General features: G+C 40.0%; 1 protein-coding gene across 1 annotated transcript in view; it reads left to right on the forward strand.

Annotated features, from left to right (window-relative positions):
* LRRC8C (leucine rich repeat containing 8 VRAC subunit C) overlaps positions 1 to 14215 on the forward strand; it is a 102124-nt gene that overhangs the window by 33404 nt on the left and 54505 nt on the right. Inside the window, exon 2 of the mRNA XM_079151136.1 lies at positions 8282 to 8357. The gene's annotated coding sequence lies outside the window, so the exon portion shown is untranslated. The remainder of the gene's footprint in view (positions 1 to 8281; positions 8358 to 14215) is intronic.

Genomic DNA, 14215 nt, shown 5'->3' on the forward strand with positions numbered 1-14215 from the left:
TATGTATATGTATGTGTATGAAAATGTTTTGACTGGACATTTATATAGGTGACTTTGTTTTCTAAATGCAGAAGTACCAGGGCAGGAGGACTCATGTAATATATTACAGTTAGAAGTGGAGTTGGGTTTTATTTTATGTTAATTTTTTAATTTATTTATTTTAATTAAAAATCATAAATTTACATAGGGCAATGTTGTTTGATTAATTCTGTTATTTTTTCCCCTTCCCCCCCACCCCTCCCACCCCTCTTTTCCCTCTATACAGTCCTTCCTTCCTCCATTCTACCACCCTCCTTATCCCTAACCATAAATCTAACCCTAACCCTAACACTAACCCCTCCTACACCCCCTTATATGTCCTCATCTGCTTATCGGCAAGATCATCCGTCCTTTAGTTTTTTAGGATCAGCTTATCTCACTTAGCATGATATCCTCCAATTTCATCCATTTGCCTGCAAATGCCATAATTTTATCATTCTTCATGGCGAAGTAATATTCCATTGTATATATATGCCACAGTTTCTTTATCCATTCATCAACTGAAGGGCATCTAGGTTGGTTCCACAATCTGGCTATAGTGAATTAAGCAGCTATGAACATTGATGTGGCTGTATCTCTGTAGTATGCTGATTTTAAGTCCTTTGGGAATAGACCAAGGAGTGGGATAGCTGGGTCAAATGGTGGTTCCATTACAAGCTTTCTGAGGAATCTCCATACTGCTTTCCAGAGTGGCTGCACTAATTTGCAACCCCACCAGCAATGTATGAGTGTACCTTTTTCCCCACATCCTCGCCAACACCTATTGTTGCTTGTGTTCTTGATAAACGCCATTCTAATTGGGGTGAGATGGAATCTTAGGGTAGTTTTGATTTGCATTTCTCTTATTACTAGAGATGTTGAACATTTTTTCATATATCTGTTGATTGCTTGTAGATCTTCTTCTGTGAAGTATCTGTTCATTTCCTTAGCCTACTTGTTGATTGGATTATTTGTATTCTTGGTGTAGAGATTTTTGAGTTCTTTAAAGAGTCTGGAAATTAGCGCTCTATCTGAAGTATGAGTGGCAAAGATATTCTCCCACTCTGTAGGCTCTCTCTTCACATTACTGATACTTTCCTTTGCTGAGAGAAAGATTTTTAGTTTGAATCTATCCCAGTGGTTGATTTTAGCTTTTATTTCTAGTGCTATGGGAGTCCTATTAAGGAAGTCTGATCCTAAGCCAACAAGGTGAAGGTTTGGACCTACTTTTTCTTCTATAAGATGCAGGGTCTCTGGTCTGATTCCGAGATCCTTGATCCATTTTGAGTTGAGTTTTGTGCAGGGTGAGAGATAGGGATTTAGTTTCATTCTGTTGCATATGGATTTCCAATTCTCCCAGCACCATTTGTTGAAGAGGCTATCTTTTCTCCATTGCATATTTTTGGAACCTTTGTCTAGTATGAGAAAATTGTATTTATTTGGGTTTGTGTCCATGTCCTCTATTCTGTACCATTGATCTACCTGTCTATTTTGGTAACAATACCATGCCGTTTTTGTTACTATTGCTTTGTAATAGAGTTGAAGATCTGGTATTGTGATACCCCCTGCTTCGCTCTTTCTACTGAGGATTGCTTTAGCTATTCTGGGTTTCTTATTCTTCCAGATGAATTTCATAATTGCTTGCTCTATTTCTGTAAGGTACACCATTGGGATTTTAATTGGAATTGCGTTGAATCTCTATAGCACTTTTGGTAGTATGGCATTTTGACAATATTAATTCTGCCTATCCAAGAACATGGAAGATCTTTCCATCTACTAAGGTTTTCTTTAATTTCTTTCTTTAGTGTTCTATAGTTCTCATTGTAGAGGTCTTTCACCTCTTTTGTGAGATTGATTCCCAAGTATTTTATTTTTTTCGATGCTATTGTGAATGGGGTAGTTTTCCTAATTTCTCCTTCTGAAGATTCATCACTTACGTACAGAAATGCATTGGATTTATGAGCATTGATCTTGTAACCTGCTACTTCACTGAATTCACTTATGAGTTCTAAGAGTTTTCTGGTGGAATTTCCAGGTTCCTCTAAATATATAATCATGTCATCAGCGAACAGGAATAGTTTGAGTTCCTCTTTTCCAATTCGTATCCCTTTAATTTCTTTGATTTGTCTAATTGTTCTGGCTAGAGTCTCAAGAACGATATTGAATAGAAGTGGTGAAAGAGGGCATCCCTGTCTTGTTCCAGTTTTTAGGGGGAATGCTTTCAGTTTTTCACCATTTAGAATGATATTGGCCATGGGCTTAGCGTAGATGGCCTTTACAATGTTAAGGAATGTTCCCACTACCCCAATTTTCTCTAGTGTTTTGAGCATGAAGGGATGCTGTATTTTATCAAATGCTTTTTCTGCATCTATTGAAATAATCATGTGATTCTTAACTTTTAGTCTGTTGATATGGTGAATGACATTTATTGATTTCCGGATGTTGAACCAACCTTGCATCCCTGGGATAAAACCCACTTGATCGTGGTGCAATATCTTTTTAATATATTTTTGTATGCAATTTGCTAAAATTTTGTTGAGAATTTTTATATCGATGTTCATTAAGGATATTGGTCTGAAATTTTCTTTCCTTGATGTGTCTCTGTCTGGTTTAGGTGTCAGGGTGATATTGGCTTCATAGAATGAGTTTGGGAGGGTTCCTTCCTCTTCTATTTTATGGAATACTTTGAGAAGTATTGGAATGAGCTCTTCCTTAAAGGTTTTGTAGAACTCGGCTGAGACCCCATCTGGTCCCAGACTTTTCTTTGTTGGTAGGCTTTTGATGACCTCTTCTATTTCATTGCTTGAAATTGATTTATTTAAGTTGTGTATGTCCTCCTCATTCAGTTTAGGTAATTCATATGTCTCTAGAAACTTGTTGATGTCTTCGAGGTTTTCTGTTCTGTTGGAGTATAGATTTTCAAAATAGCTTCTAATTACGTTTTGTATTTCACTCGTGTCTGTTGTGATATTTCCTTGTTCATTCCGAATTTTAGTAATTTGAGTTTTCTCCCTCTTTCTCTTTGTTAGTGTGGCTAAGGGTCTATCAATTTTGTTTATTTTTTTCAAAGAACCAACTATTTATTTTGTTAATTTTTCCAATTGTTTCTTTTGTTTCAATTTCGTTGATTTCGGCTCTGATTTTAACTATTTCATGTCTTCTACTACTTTTGGTGTTGGTCTGCTCTTCTTTTTCTAGGGCTTTGAGCTGTAGTGTTAAGTCATTTATTTGTTGATTCCTACTTCTTTTGTTGAATGCACCCCATGAAATAAATCTTCCTATAAGTACTGCTTTCATAGTGTCCCAGAGATTTTGATATGATGTGTCTTTGTTCTCGTTTACTTCTAAGAATTTTTTTATTTCCCTCCTGATGTCTTCTGTTATCCATTCATCATGTAATAGTGTATTATTTAATCTCCAAGTATTGGAGAAGTTTCTGTTTTTTATTCTGTCATTTATTTCTAATTTCAATCCATTATGATCTGATAGAGTACAAGGTAGTATCTCTATCTTCTTGTATTTGCTAACAGTAGCTTTGTGGCATAAGACATGGTCTATTTTAGAGAAGGATCCATGTGCTGCTGAGAAGAAAGTGTTTCGTTCTTTATTGGATGGTATATTCTATATAAGTCAGTTAAGTCTAAATTGTTGATTGTGTTATTGAGATCTATGGTTTCTTTATTCAATTTTTGTTGGATAATCTATCCAGCGGTGAGAGAGGTGTGTTAAAATCGCCTAGTGTGTTATTGTGTTGTGGTCTATATGATTGCTGGAATTGAGAAGGATTTGTTTGACATACATGAATGAGCCAATGTTCGGGGCATACATGTTTATGATTGTTATGTCTTGCTGATTTATGCTTCCCTTAAGCAGTATGTAATGTCCTTCTTTATCCCTTCTGACTAGTTTTGGCTTGAAGTCCACATTATCTGAAATGAGGATGGATACTCCAGCTTTTTTGCTGTGTCCGTGTGCATGGTATGTTTTTTCCCATCCTTTCACCTTTAGTCTATGGGTATCTCTTTCTATGAGATGAGTCTCTTGGAGGCAGCAAATTGTTGGATTTTTCTTTTTAATCCAATCTGCCAGTCTATGTCTTTTGATTAATGAGTTCAGGCCATTAACATTCAGGGTTATTATTGTGATATGATTTGTATTCCCAGTCATTTGACTCATTTTTGTTTTTTGACATGATTTGGTTTCCCCTTTATTTGGCTATTCCTTTAGGCTAGTTCCTCCTGTTGCTGATTTGCATCGTTGTTTTTCATCTCTTCCTCATGGAATATTTTGCTGAGAATGTTCTGCAATGCCGCCTTCCTTTTTGTAAATTCCTTTAGCTTTTGTTTATCATGGAAGGATCTTATTTCATCGTCAAATCTGAAAGTAAGTTTTGCTGGGTATAAGATTCTTGGTTGGCATCCATTTTCTTTCAGGGCTTGGTAAATGTTATTCCAGGCCCTTCTAGCTTTTAGGGTCTGGATTGAAAAATCTGCTGATATTCTTATTGGTTTCCTCCTGTATGTAATCTGATTCTTTTCTCTCGCGGCCTTTAAAATTCTGTCTTTATTTTGTATGTTAGGTATTTTCATTATAATGTGCCTTGGTGTGGGTCTGTTGTAATTTTGTATATTTGGAGTCCTATAAGCCTCTTGTACTTGGTTTTCCATTTCATTCTTCAGATTTGGGGAATTTTCTGATATTATTTCATTGAATAGATTGTTCATTCCTTTGGTTTGTTTCTCTAAGCCTTCCTCAATTCCAATAATTCTTAAATTTGGCCTTTTCATGATATCCCATAATTCTTATAGATTCTGTTCATGATTTCTTACCATCTTTTCTGTTTGGTCAACTTTGTTTTCAAGATTAAATATTTTGTCTTCAATATCTGAGGTTCTGTCTTCCAGGTGTTCTATCCTATTGGTTGTGCTTTCTATGGAGTTTTTAACTTGGTTTATTGTTTCCTTCATTTCAAGGATTTCTGTTTGGTTTTTTTTCAATATCTCTAACTCTTTATTGAAATGATCTCTTGCTTCCCGTATTTGCTCCTTTAACTGTTGATTGGTGCGATCATTTAATGCCTGTATTTGCTCTTTCATCTCCTCATTTGCTTCCCTGATTGTTTTAATTATGTACATTCTGAACTCCCTTTCTGACATTTCTTCTGCTGTGCTGTCATTGGGTTTTATTGATATAGTATCTAGGTTTGTTTGGGACATTTTCTTCCCTTGCTTTCTCATATTGGTCAGATGTCAGTGGGACTTTGTGATATTGCAGAATTCTTCTATTGGCTTATATTGTCCCTGTAGATTTCCAGTGTCTCACCTTCCTGCCTTCAGTAGCCTGAAGTCTTGGAGTAACTTGATAATGCAGTGCTTCCCAGGAAAGCTGCCCCTAGTTCTCTACTGGTTCCAGGACTTGGAGCTGGCTCTCTGTGGAAAGGCTCTCACTGTGCGGTCTGCTCTGAGAAGTTAGCCTGGAAAGGCACTTCCCGCCGGAGTGAGCCGGGCTGTGGGCTGCTTAGGGAAGTCCCTGGCTGCCCTGTCCTGGTCCCTGAAGCAACCTGCGGGCAGGAACTCATTGCCCTGGTTCAGGGAACTGAAGCTTGGTTCTGTGCAGAAAGGCTCTCACTGGGGGGCCTGCTCCGAGATGCTGGAGAATTTGGCCCTGTGGGAGGAGCCCACTGCCGGAGTGCGCAGAGCTGCCTGGGGAGGACTCAAGCTGCTCTGCCTTACTCTAATAAGCCACCCGAATCTGGGCCTGCCGCCCAGGCAGCGCTTCACCACTTCACCGGGTGGGGGAGACTCACCCCGAGGCTCTATTTTAGTCCGAGTCTCTCAATGCCTCCCCTTCTTGAATCCTGGGTTCTGGAGCGACTGGAGATGCAGTCACCCTCTAGTCTGCCATCTTGGATCGCCCCGTGGAAAAAGCCGGGGGCTGGGGTGCAGGTCCGCCTGGAGAGGTCTCTGGCTGCCTTGCCCTGGTCCCAGAGGCTGCTTGCAGGCCGGAGGTCACCGCTGGCTTGGGGACTTGTGGCTGGCTCTGTGTGGAAAGGCTCTCACTGGGCGGTCTGCTCTGAGAAGTTAGCCTGGAAAGGCGCTTCCCGCCGGAGGGGGCCGGGCTGTGGGCTGCTTGGGGAAATCCCTGGCTGCCCTGTCCTGGTCCCTGAAGCAACCCGTGGGCAGGAACTCGCCACCCTGGTTCAGGGACTTGAAGCTTGGTTCTGTGCAGAAAGGCTCTCACTGGGGGGCCTGCTCCGAGATGCTGGAGAATTTGGCCCTGTGGGAGTAGCCCACCGCCAGAGTGCGCAGGAACGCCTGTGGAGGACTCTAGCTGCTCTGCCTTACTCTAATAAGCTGCCCGAATCCGGGCCTGCCACCCGGGCAGCGCTTCACCGCTTCACCGCTTCACCGCTTCACCAGGTGGGGGAGACTCACCCCAAGGCTCTATTTTAGTCCGAGTCTCTCAGTGCCTCCCCTTCTTGAATCCTGGGTTCTGGAGCGACTGGAGATGCAGTCACCCTCTAATCTGCCATCTTGGATCGCCAGAGTTGGGTTTTGATCTTGGACTTCTGTCAAATCTCTCTTCAGCTAATGTTACTTACACTTTTTCCATCAGTAACTTCCTCGGGAATATTTCAGGAATTTGGGAATAGAAATGGAAGCATTATGCTCAAAGGACCAAATTTTATTTTATATCTATATTCTACCTTTAAAAGGCAAGCAAATTTTATATTTTATTCTATATTCTTGTTGGTTTTAATACAACAGTTCCTTTAATCAAAAAATCTTTGAGTAAATCAATACCAGGAAAATAACACCCTGTGCATCCTATGGCCTTGGTCTCTTCCTCCACCACTTGAATGCATTTGCCTGTCCTAGCATGGGAAGCCCAGCCCATGTGACTAAGAGTTAGGCTTTGATGTCAAATGCTATCTGGCTATCTGAGGGGCTCTTCACCTCTTCTCACCATGCACAGTCACACACATAGTGACTTAAGCAAGAAAGGACATTGTATCTTTCCCTTTCATAATAATCATATGATGTCAAGGACTTGATTTCCTATGTCTTACTTTTCCCCCATTTCTAACACATATCCCTCACTTGTCTGATAGAAGATGGTTAATACTGAGGTTATATCCCATCTAAGAAGGGGGTAGGAGGGCATGTGGACAACTTCCTTTTCTTTAAACACAAAACTCAGCGTTGCATCCATCTTTTCTGTTTATCTTCCACTGACTAGGATAGAGCCTTATGGCCATACGTGCCTGCAAGGGGGCTAGAACATGTCCTTACCTATCATTAGGTAAAAAAGGAGGGGCTGGGTATTGGGAAACCACAGGCTGTCTCTCCCATCATGATGCTGCATCTTCTAGCAAAGGGCACAAAGAGCACAGGAACACAGAAGTAACTAACAGTAAAAATGCAACATGAGGCCTCTTCAGTGACTACTCCGTGAGGTCACATGACTCAGCTTCCAGGAAGCCTTTCTTCAGGGGACCCACAGATTGCTGCTGGTTTCCTCAGCCACAGGAGCAGCTCCCTGTGGACCCCAGAAAGACAGCTGTGTTGTGTGGAAGCAGTCAGCCTTTCTAAAAGTTCCAATGTCATAGCAGCAGGTCTAACTACCTGTAAGGTGTGGGGTACAGTGGGCTCTTGTTCTTAAGGAGCTCTTATAATGTTTTCATTATTGGTCTTAGCTCTGGAGCCTTCCTTAAAACTTTGGGCTATGCACTAGAGATGATCGGTGCTGAGTAAGCTCCAAGAATCACACAGTCTGTGGGAACCAAAGTAAAATCTGGGACCTCCAAACTGGGTCAGGTTGGGGTTTTGACAGGTACATATGGAGGTAGAGATGGGTAATTTAAAGAAACTGGCCTATCTTGAGGCAAGGATAAAAATTAGTAAATGTTTTAAAGGGGCACCATAATTTGCGGGTACTTATAGGCAGTTTCCACAAGGAACAGACGTAGAAACACAAAGAGTAAACTGGACTTTTCACAATCCAAAAGATTGTCAAGAGAACCAGAGCTGATAATTTCATATATAAATAATGAGGTCCAAAATTGTTGTATTTACTGCCAGGTATGTTTCTAAGGGTGTATAATTTAAAGAGTTTTAAAACCTGCCCAACGTTGCCAGCTAGTAGCTATAGAGCTAGATTGCAAATCTAGGTTTTTCTGGCTATAAAATTTACATCGTAATCATTGTATTGTATTACATAAAATGGTGAGTAGAGATGACTTATATTTATTTTTATTTTTTAGATTAACAAGGCTGCTTATGACTAAACTTAGAGTTCTGGGAATGCAGATGTTGAATGAAGTAACATATACATACAAGGTAATGAATATCTTTTTATTAGCTTCACTGTTGACATGTATTGTTTTGGATGAAGGACTTCATATCACCTTAAATTACAAAATGACAGTAATCACTTCTAGGGAAGAGAATTTGCAAAATTACTTTTCAGTTTTGTATTAAGATCTATTGATGTAACGCTGGTGCCCTCAGTAGGAGCACATCACATCTTTATGAATGATCTGCCTAACTGTTGTTATGGGACACGATAGGTCGCGGCCACGGTGGTTTAGAAGATGCTTAATATGATAATTTATTTCTTCAAAGTTTTAGGGAGACCTCTTCTTGAAGAGAAGGCAAAAAAATTTTAGACCCAAACTGTGGTATGAATGAAGGACTATATCATATTAGAATATTTTATAAGCCAAAACAAGCTGTATGAAGTGAGGCCATAGGGCATATTACGGAAAGTAAGCAGGAGATAGAGAATCTCAGGAAAGCAAGTGTGTGACTGAGAGTACCTTTGCTTTCTCTCAGCTGGACTGAGATTTTCTTTAGAATTGGAATATACCATGCTTTCAAAATGCCCCTTGTGCCTCATCCAAATGGGAGCATAATAGTTCCCTTATATGAGGAAACCACAAATCTTGAAAACACTGGTTTTCCTGGATGTTCTTTGGCCACCCTGCTGTTTGGTTTAACTAACATTTCTGGTAATGGAGTTGTTTGAGACTCAGGATTAGTTTGCTCAGAATTTTTATGCTTCTGCCAGACCCCTTCCTGTTGACATATTCACTGAATCAAAATTACTTGCGTGACATCATAAGCAGTGTTAAGTATAGCATTTGAAAACAGTCTGAGGCTCTGATACGTTAATTAATCTATTTGGGTGTGTTTGCTTGGAAACCTGGAATGAAGCCTGTTTTAAAATATAGTTGTTTTTAGAATATAATCTGAAAAAGACTAAAAAATTCTTAGCCACAGTAGTTTTCAAATGGTCACTGGTGCATATCTCAACATCTCATACCATAAGGCATTTTATTCAGTGGCAGTGGAGAAGGTAGCAGAATCGGTGTGTTTTAAGAATATGCATCCTCATTTTTAGAACGATTGCACCTAAACCCCATCTTTGTTTTGTTTTGTTTGCAGTGCTGGGGATTGAACCCAGGACCTTGCACCCACTAGGGAAGCACTCTAACACTGAGTTATACTCTCTGCCAGGAAAATATAGATATTATACATATAATATATAATTACTTTTATTAATTTATTTTTAATTATTTTTTGATTGTTTTTACAGACTGCATTTTGATTAATTGTACACAAATGGGGTACATCATTTCATTTCTATGGTTGTACATGATGTAGATTCATACTCCTCGTGTAATCATACATGTACATAGGGTAATGATGTCTGTTTCATTCCACCATTTTTATACCCCTCCTCCCTCTCATTTCCTTCAACATAAAGTTCCTCCATTCTTCTTTCACCCCCCTACTCCCCAACCCCATTATGTATCATCATCCACTTATCTGGGAAAACATTCGACCTACTCCAATTAGAATGGCTATTATCAAGAACACAAACAATAATAGATGTTGGCATGGATGTAGGGAAAAAGGCACACTTTTACATTGCTGGTGGAGTTGCAAATAGGTGCAGACACTCTGGAAAGCAGTGTGGAGAATCCTCAGAAAACTTGAAATGGACTCACCTTTTGACCCAGTTATCCCACTCCTCGGTTTATACCCAAAGGACTTAAAATCAGCATACTGCAGTAAAGCAGCCACATCAATGTTTACAGCAGTTCAATTCACAATAGCTAGATTGTGAAACCAACCGAGATGCCTTTCAACAGATGAATGGATAAAGAAACTGTGGTATACATACACAATGCAATATTATTCACCATAAAGAATAATAATATTATGGCATTTGCAGATAAATTGATGGAATTGGAGAATATCATGCTAAGTGAAATAAGCCAATCCCAAAAAAACAAAAGCTGAATGTTTTCCCTAATTTATTTTTTTGAGATAGGGTTTTTCTAAGTTGTTCAGGCTGATCTTGAACTCATGATCCTCCTGTCTTAGCTTCCTGAGTAGCTGGGATTACAGGCAGGCATCATAGTGCACCAGCCCATCTGTTTTTATATTAGAATCACCTATACATAAAATTAAGGAAGTACTCAGTTTTCCAAAACTAGTCAATTGATTTAAAAATTTAACATATGTATCATTGTTTCTTACATTGAGCAATAAACTATAAACTGTTTATTAAAAACATGTATGTACATCATGCTGAAATGGGCCCTTTCCTGACAGGAAAATGGACTGCCTGTTCTCTCATTTAGATATTGGATGAAGTAGAGCCTACCCTTTAAATTCTCTGAAGTTATCAAGCACCTAAGAGTGGATTGAGCTAAAAAATTTAAAGCCAGAGTTAAGAGCTACTGCCCATGGAAAAGCAAATAAATGTAAAAGAAAATGGTTCTGGCTGGGTGCCTGTAATCCCAGCAGCTCAGGAGGCTGAGGCAGGAGGATCGTGAGTTCAAAGCCAGCCTCAGCAAAAGTGAGGTGCTAAGCAGCCCATTCAGACCCTGTCTCTAGATAAAATACAAAATAGGGCTGGGGATGTGGCAGTAGTGAAGTGCCCCTGAGTTTAATCCCTGATACCCCCCCCCCCGCAAAAAAAGGAAGTGTTTCTGAGTCTATATTATAGTCTGAATGGAATACAAATTTAAAAGTAAGTATCTCTGATATTATAAGTTAGTAGGAAGTTTTGGGTAGTGTCCCCCTAGTTTTTAAGAAATCCTTCTGCAGAATAAAGGAATATTCTTTCTCCTTAACTAATTGCCATGTTCAGTCAGAATTCAGTTCCATGTTCAATTTTGTTGTCTATGGAATGTTAGGTTTATTGGCTTAAAATAATAGGTTCTGAACACAGATGTCCTGGGTTGTATTCAGACACCCTCCTTATATAACCCCAGGCAGGATATTTACCTTCCAAAATCTCAATTTCTTTCATAAATCTGGGTTTATAGTCCCTCAAGCCTACGGCTATTTGGGGGCTAAACAACACAGTACATGGAAGTGCTGCAGGCTCCTGGTGCCACCTTCAAGGCACACTGCAGTAAATGTTAGCTCATGTTGCTGTGTTTTCCTTCATACATAAAAAGAGCTTTGTTAACAAAGATCAATACTCACTGTTACAAAACAAAAAAAATTATCAAATAAACTTGAGTCCCATCAGAACTACAGTTCTTTTGCCTAAAGCATCATCTACATCCAGAAATGTTCCAGAGGGTAAATCATGGCTCTGTGTGTGAAGCTCTGACCATTCACATCATTACAGCTCTGACAACTAGGTCAAGGGCTGGGAGTGCCCAGATGAGCAACCCAGTCTCTTCCCTCACAGTTTACAGTGCAGGAGGGAGATAGATGCAAATAGAAATCACCCTGGCAGTGAAGGAGGGAGAAGGCAGGTAGGAGAGTGTTGATCTTGGACTGCATGGGAAAATACAGCCACAGGCTTCCAAAATAGAACCCTGCAGTTATGACCTAAGACCCCTCCCAGTGTTGTCCATGTGGCATGCTCTTCCCTAGGGAGGGTGGTCCACATGGGGCAGCCTGTCAGTCCTGATGTGGTGCTCTTGGAAGAGGTGATATGTAGGTAGATATTAACTAAAGACATGCTGTTAAAATACAGAGGCTGGTGGGTAACTAGTGGTAGAGCATGTGCGCTTAACATGCACAAGGCCCTTGGTTCAGTCCCCAGCATGAAAAATAAATTCATAAAGTACTGAAATCATTCTAAGTAAGCAGACCTTATCTTTGATAGGGCCAGGTAAAGCTCTGAATTTTCCTTCAGATCTTAATTTGGTGCCCAGCTTTACTTTTTATCAAAAAAAAAGGGAAAATGTTTCTAGAATAGGTCTCAACCTCAGGAATTACACCAGGACCTTTGCAAAACACCTCATGCCTGGGTCCTACCCCAGGGATTCTGATTTAACTGTACCCAGATATCAGTATATTTACAACTTTCTAGGTGGTTCTAATGCACAACCAAGGCTAAGCCACCCCTCTACCTGCCCTGGTTTCATTTCCCCTAGGTGTTCTTCAGTAAATTTGAGGCAACTAATTCAGCCCAGATCCATCAACAGGTTTTCCAACCCATAGTGCCTATTTCAATACCAGTCCACATTTTCCCTTGAAAACACTTGGCCCTTTGTGTGCTTCAGAAAGTAATGTTGGCTCCTGCGAAATCCTCAGGTTCCTCCCGAAGGCTTTTTTCAGCGGGACCCACTTTGAGACACTGGCCCACCAGTTAGATATGACTTACTCCCCTGTTTTATATCTCCATGGTATGATCACAGGTTTTGTTCTAGATCCTTTTATTCAGGCCATTTAACATCAGGTTCTTCCTAAGTCTCTCACGTAGCAAGTCAAAACCTGTTGTCACATACCAAATTGAAGCATTTTTTTATCTGGTACTTCAATATATCCATATACTTCCAGGCGCTTAACACATCTGTTAGCCTTATATATTCCTTTTCTTATCTTGATTATGTAACTTTTATTACAGTAGAATAATGTAATATTCTATTATTTTATTGTGTTATTCAGTAAATAGCTAGTGAATGACAGTTATGGGTCAGGCACTCTCCAAAACTAAACAGTTTCCAAATCAGGCAAAAACTGCCCTCATGGGACTTACATTCATGTCAAAGAAGACAGAAAAGGTATTATATAAGTAACTAAAATATGCATAATATGTTCAAAGGTGTTAAATACTCTAGATAAAAATAAGACATGGCAGGAAGAAAGTAAATGGGGCCAGTGGGGCTTAATATTAAGTTGGCTTGGCTGTATTGTCCAAACAAGATGGGGCAAAGGCTTGGACCAGAGCGGTAGCGACAGAGATGGTGAAAAAGTGATTGAATTTCTATTCAGCTTCAGCAGTGCCTGCATAAGGCAAGGGATGGAGCCACACAAACACCAAAAACAGGAAGAGGAGAACTGCAGGCCAAAGTGCTGTGAGCACAAAGGCCCTGAGGCAGGAGTGGATCTGGAATGTTCTAGAAACTGCCATAAGGACAAATGCCGCTGCAGCAAAGAGAATGTTCAGGAAAGGGCTAAGACTGGAAAGGGCTGAGAGTGAGATTACATAGGACCTTTAGGACTTTTGCAAAGATTTTGACTTTTTCCCTGAGTGAGATGGAGAGTTACTTGTGTGTTTGGAGCAGAGAAGAAATGCAGTATTTTGGTAGCATTATTCTGGCTGCTCAGTTTAGATTAATCTGTAAGGGTCAGTGATGGAAGCAGGGAAACCAACTAGGAGGTCGTTGCAGTAATCTGTGGAGAAATGAAGGTGGATAGACCAAGGTAATAGCAAACAGGTGAGAAGTGATTGAGGGTGAAGTCAGCTCAGTGGTAGAGCTCTTACCTAGCAGGCAAGAGGCCATGAGTTTGATCCTAGCACCACCACCCCAAAAAAGGAAGGAAAGATAATCTGGATATATTTTTGAAGGTAGAATTTTTTGCCTTTAAGTAAATGTCTATCTAATATTTTTCACATCCTCTCTTAAAATAATAGAACTCCAAACTCCAACAAGGGATCTGAATAATGCTACTTTACAGCATTAGGTAAATTTTCTGGATCTTGAATGCCACAAATTCAACATGATTTTGTTTTTTTAAAGAATGACATTTTTGCTGATTTGAACCACTTCTGCCCATCATAACTTCCCATAGTCATCACACTCTCATTCTGCTCATTACTGATCTGCCACTGAGAATTTTAACCTCAACTGTCCATGAGCACTGTTGCCCTGCTATTGCTTAGTAAACACTCACCCTTCCCTTCTGCACCTTATTCCACTATAGGTTCCAGGAGGTGA

This window comes from Sciurus vulgaris (assembly GCF_902686455.1).
Source record: "Sciurus vulgaris genome assembly, chromosome: 1".
Classification (NCBI taxonomy): Eukaryota; Metazoa; Chordata; class Mammalia; order Rodentia; family Sciuridae; genus Sciurus; species Sciurus vulgaris.